This window comes from Oryctolagus cuniculus, chromosome X (genome assembly GCF_964237555.1).
Source record: "Oryctolagus cuniculus chromosome X, mOryCun1.1, whole genome shotgun sequence".
Lineage (NCBI taxonomy): Eukaryota > Metazoa > Chordata > Mammalia > Lagomorpha > Leporidae > Oryctolagus > Oryctolagus cuniculus.
In genome coordinates, this window is record NC_091453.1 from 131,233,235 (window position 1) to 131,239,234 (window position 6,000).

Genomic DNA, 6,000 nt, shown 5'->3' on the forward strand with positions numbered 1-6,000 from the left:
CCTTTGGTGAGCAAGGCAATGTCTTGAGGATCGAGGGGAGATCAATGGCCAGCATCCCTAAGAGATCACACACATCAAGCACCGAGTGTGCGGCACCCCAGGCAGGCCAGTGCTCAGAGCTCTGAACCCAGAATTCCACACAGTGGGGGAAGGGACCAGAGGCAGAGGAGGGGTGGCACATGGGACAACACACAGGAATAGGCTTGAGACACCTGGGGATCTTCCCACCAGCTGCCAGCTACAGTGCTACCTGGGCAGATCTGCAGATGAGGGGCCTGCAGCATGCAAGCCCCCCACCGGTCACCCTCAGGAAGAGGATGGCTGTCTCCTTGCATCCTTCTGGGTGCAACATCTCTTGACCACTCTCATGCTCCCATGCACCTTCACCTGCGCCCCAGGCCTGAGAGCTGCCCGAACATCTGATGGGAGCTGCTGTCTTATCCCCTGGGTTCAGTGGAGCCTGTCTGCAGCTTACCCCCCACACACAAACACACACACATACCAGGTGAAGGACAGGGCTGGGGACTGATGACTGACAGCTGAGAGAGGCAGGGACTATCAATGAGCAGTGGAAGGCAACAGTCATCAGCCTGGAGGGGTCCCTGGAGGAAGAATGCCCTAGGACCAGTTAATCCAACTCTGCAGATGAAGGGCTGGTTGTGCATATGCCTTGAAAAACGGTCCAGATGATTCCTCTGCCTCAGACTGTCTCCCACAGTTTCTGAGTTGTTGGTACTGGGGGCAGGTGTCCTGTAGCCATGAGAGCTGACCTATGTCACCAGCAGGAGTCGTCTGGGACAGAGGCCCCACTGCACCCTGGTGCAGACATTTGCAGGTTGATGGAAACCCCAGGGAGATGGCTCCCTTCCTTGTTCAGCTGCCAGGGTGGGTGGGGTCCAATGCAGCATCCTGCTGGGATGGTGTTTGGGTCTGGAGAGGATCTTTCCACAATCAGGGACAGTTTTCCACAGGCATTCTGAATTTGAGTGAGCACAGTTAAGCCAACTCTGCCTTTTTTCCTGGAGGCCAAAGGCCCAGGAGGTGGCGTGCTTTACAATTTGAGTCCCTGAATTGTATTTTGATTCATTCCCTCATTATTTATTTCATTCATGCAGCAACTGTAACTGAACACATGCTGAGAAAGAACATGAAGTAAGCAAAATGAAAGAAAGTGAAAAAGCCCTTAATTCCATCTGTTATTGGAACAATAGTGAGGTAGAGGCACTTGTGGTAGTTTTAGGAAGTTAGGCACTGTGAATGATGGGGGAATCCACGGTGTTCTAGGTAGAAGCTGTGTCCTTTATTTGAGGTTGAGGGTAAAGGACGAAAAGTTGATGATGATTTGATGAGGAAGTGTGGGGAAAATGGTATCTGTGACCATTTTGCCAGAAACTTGCTGTATCCTGTTGGTGGGGAGCTATTCAGCGGGTAGTGGGAAGCTTGAGTATGTCAACTTGACTGACCAACAGGGGTCATCTGAGGCCACAGATTAGGTTAAAGAGTGTTGTGTTGGGGCTGGCGCTGTTGCGCAGTGGGTTAGCACCCTGGCCTGAAGCGCTGGCATCCCATATGGGAACTGGTTTGAGACCTGGCTGCTCCACTTCCGATCCAGCTCTCTGCCTAGGAAAGCAGAAGATGGCCCAATTCCTTGGGCCCCTGCACCTGCGTGGGAGACCCAGAAGGAACTCCTGGCTCCTGGCTTTGGATTGGAGCAGCTCCAGCCGTTGCAGCCAATTGGGGAGTGAACCAGCAGATGGAAGACCTCTCTCTCCCTCTCTCTCTCTCTGCCTCTCTGTGTAACTCTGACTTTCAAATAAATAAATCTTTAAAGAAAAAAAAAAGAGTGTTGTGTAAATAGTGGACTATACACTTGTATTAGAGTTCTCCAGACAAACAGAACCAGGCAAGGAGAGGAGGCAAGGGGGAAAGTCACTGGTTTAAGTCCTAGAGTCTGAAGACCTGAGAACCAGGAGTTTCAGTGTCTAAGGGCAGATGAGAATATTCTGCTCAGGCCATCAATGGGTTATATGATGTCCAGCCACATGGGTGAATGTGACCTTTTGTCCAATCTTCTGATTCAAATTTTAATCTCTTGCCAAAACATTCACACAGGCACACAGGAGTAAGGTTTTGCCAGCTGTGGAAGTATCCCTTAGTTCAGTCAAGTTGATATAAAATTATCCATCTTAAGCCCACACTCTTCTCAATTTGACACCCAAAAATAGCTCCCGAGACCATACTTAATGTGCAACTAAATACAATAATAATAAGATCATAATTCTGCCCAACATGATACACTGTATACAGGCAAAAACATACGAATCCCTTTCCAAGAAAAGGAGGTAAAGTCTTTGAAGGGTGTTCCTGTTCTCCTGATATCCCATAACCTAAATAATATTGTGTAAAATTAATAATATCAAAATGCTGATATAAAGTCAGCATGTATTATGTTTCATGTTAAGGAAATAAGAAAGGGATGCTCATAGGACATCTCTTAGTATTGCCATGTCCTGTTATTATGAACAATGGGCCACTACAACAACCCAACCCAGGCAGAATTATGCATAGCACAGACTATTTAAGAAAGAAGGTTTGGAGCCGGCACCGCGGCTCACTAGGCTAATCCTCCGCCTTGCAGCGCTGGCACACCAGGTTCTAGTCCCGGTCGGGGTGCCGGATTCTGTCATGGTTGCCCCTCTTCCAGGCCAGCTCTCTGCTGTGGCCAGGGAGTGCAGTGGAGGATGGCCCAGGTCCTTGGGCCCTGCACACCATGGGAGACCAGGATAAGTACCTGGCTCCTGCCATCGGATCAGCGTGGTGCGCCGGCCACAGCGCACCAGCCGCGGCAGCCATTGGAGGGTGAACCAACGGCAAAGGAAGACCTTTCTCTCTGTCTCTCTCTCTCACTGTCCACTCTGCCTGTCAAAAAATCAAGAAAGAAAGAAAGAAAGAAAGAAAGAAAGAAAGAAAGAAAGAAAGAAAGAAAGGTAGGTAGGTAGGTAGGTTTGGGTGAATTCATCAGCTAAAGAATCATAAGCAGCTGAGGTGCTTTGCTGAAGGTAAAGGGAATAGATACAAGGTAGTAAAAGGAGGTAGTTCAAAATACCAGCTATGATGCATGACCAGTTATAGAAACAAAGACTATAATTGTACAATTGTCATGACCACTTCTGTTTTTCATTACCAATACATTTTCCAGCAAAATGCCTTTGAGTTTCATACACATTGTTGAAGACTCTGCCATTGTATGGACATACCACTCTTTATTTATCCATCACACATGGAAAGATATTTGGGTTGTTTCCAAATTTTGCAAAATATCAATAAAGCTTCTATAAATCATCCTGTATTTGATTTTTGTGAACATAAGTTTTTTAATGATTCCTAACCACTCATTTTTTATATCTATTTATAAGCTAGAATTACAGAGACAAAGACAGAGGGAGAGGAAGAGGGAGAGAGAGAGAATCTTCCATCTACTGGTTCACTCCCTAAATGGCCACAAAACCAGAGCTAGGCCAGGTTGACATCAGGAGTGAAGAACTTCTTCCAGGTCTCCCACGTGGGTGCAGGAGTCCAAGCACTTTCCACAGTGATTATACCACTTTTCATGCCCACAAACAGCCACTGCTAGTCCAGACTGAAACCAGGATCCTGGAACCCCATCTGGATCTCACATGGGTGACAGTGTCCCAAGCATGTGGGGCATCACCTGTGGCATAGGAAACAGAGGAGCCAAAATTCCATCCAACACTCTGATATGGAATGCAGGCAATCCCAGGCTGTGGTTTAACCCTCTGCATCACAAGGCCATAATGCCTGCCTGTTATATGCTATTATTGACTATAATTAACCATGCTGTATATTGGATCTCCAGATTTTCTTCATTTTATAACTGTAATTTGGTATCATAGGTCAAAATCTTCCCATTCCTCCTAACCTTCATCCCTTAGCAGCCTAGAGATTCCCTGCTCTCTATTTCTATGAGTTTAACTTCTTTAGATCTCATATCTATTAAGATGATCATACGATTTTTGTTCTTCATTCTATTAACATAGCACATCACATTCATTGGTTTGTATATGTTAAACTATCCTTGTATCCCAGGGATAAATCCCATTTAATCATGGTGTACAATACTTTTAATGTTCTGTTGAATTTGATTTGTTAATATTTAATGGAGGTTATTTTTTGATCTATGTTCATCAGAGTCTCATAAATTTTTTCCATTCTAATTCATGTCTCTCTCCATAATCTTTTTGAAGCAATCCATTTACTCTATAAAAGATTGTGGTATCATTTTGATTGACATTGTTTTCGATGTATAGATCAATTAAGTAAGAACTGATATCTTCACCATGTTGAATCTACCATTTCACTAGCACAGTGCATCTTTCCAATTACTTATTATTTACGTAGCTCTTATTTGATTTCTTCCATCAGCATTTTGTTGTTTTCAGCATATAAATTTTATGCATATTTTGTTAAATTTATATTTAAATATTATATTTTATAGATATTGAAATTTTATAAATTTTGATTTCTAATTGTTCTTTTAAGGTTGTATGTAAATATGCTTAATGTTTGCTTGTTGACCTTGCATCATGCAATCTCGTTGAACTTGGTATAATTTCTTTGGCGTTTTCCTTGGCACCCTCTCGTATTGACAGATGTAAAAAGGCCCACAAGATACCAAGTAAGCAAGTGAGCTCCACATCTTCCCACGACTGCACCCACACTGTCAGAGGTTCTTACTGGTGCCAAGTGTCTCACCCATTGAAAAAGCCATGGGTTGGCAAGCCAGGGGCCTGCTCATTCAATGTAAGACCTTAGATACTGATAAGCTGAGACTGGTGTTCTGATAGATTCTTTGTCTTTTCAGTGTCCAGAATGTTTTCTATTTATTTGAGAGAAAAAGAAGGAGAGTGAACTAAATATTTCCCAGTCACTGGATCACTCCTTGAATCTCTGCAATGGCCAGAGCTGGGCCAAGGTGAAGCCAGAACCCAGGAACTCAATTCAGGTCTCTCACATGGATGGAAGGGACCCAATTTCTTGAGCCATCATCTACTGCCTCCCAAGGTGAGCATTGGCAGAAAACTGGAATCAGGAAGGGGAATAGGGTTATTTTTTGTAGCCATAGCTGGCCCTTTGACCTCTGGTATACTCAAACTTCTGGATCTTGGGGTGGACATAGGATTTGGTGTGGCTGTGCAGGGTTCCCGGAACCTTTTGAAAATGCCAGTATACCTCCTGGGCCTTGGAAAGAGCAGAGAGCAGGATAGTACCACAGGCCTCGGAGGAGTCTAGGGCCAGCTGGTGAAAAGCAAGGATCTTACTCCTGACCTTAAGGATGTAATTGAAGGCAGATGAGCACACACTTTCATTTTGGGTACCTCCTGAACCCAATGCCGTCCATTATGGTTCCCACAATCATTACTGTTTTGTTTACCCAGCCAGGAAGCTTCATCTTCCAAATATTCTGGAAGAGAGAAAAGTGATTATTTAGTGCAACTTAACAACCTCTTTGGCACAACTTTGTTGAAGGCACAGTTGGCTTGTCTGCACAGAAACCCATAGAGTTTGACTAATACTTTAAGGAAATGACCTGGCTCTTGGGCTGCTTGCACCCAACTTTGAAGTGCTTGTGGCAGATATCAACTCCCATGGTGATGCTTCCTGCTGAATGAAGTCTAGAAAGCCTGATTGGTTCTTTGCACCAGATTGGAAACGAAGGACCATATTTCCCAGAGCTTACTGTATGCCAGATTCTGACTGGTAGCCAAGAAGTTTGATGGGGTGGAAGGAGGCAAGATCATGCCTGGTATTTGACTAAGCAAGATATCTGGAGTATTCCTTTCCCATCCATTCAAGACCCACTGCAGCCATAGCCTACACTTTGGTCAGCCTCCAGGTGAAACTGTGGGAAGAAAAGAGCCACAAGAAAGAGGAGGAAAGATCAATCACTAGACTATCCATCATGAAAGCAGAAAACAGATG

The 6,000-nt window shown here is 44.8% G+C and overlaps 1 pseudogene; it reads right to left on the reverse strand.

Annotated features, from left to right (window-relative positions):
• Window positions 1-5,124: 5,124 nt before the first annotated feature.
• On the reverse strand, window positions 5,125-5,668 carry LOC127487630 (large ribosomal subunit protein eL18-like; annotated as a pseudogene).
• Between the last annotated feature and the right edge of the window lie 332 nt (window positions 5,669-6,000).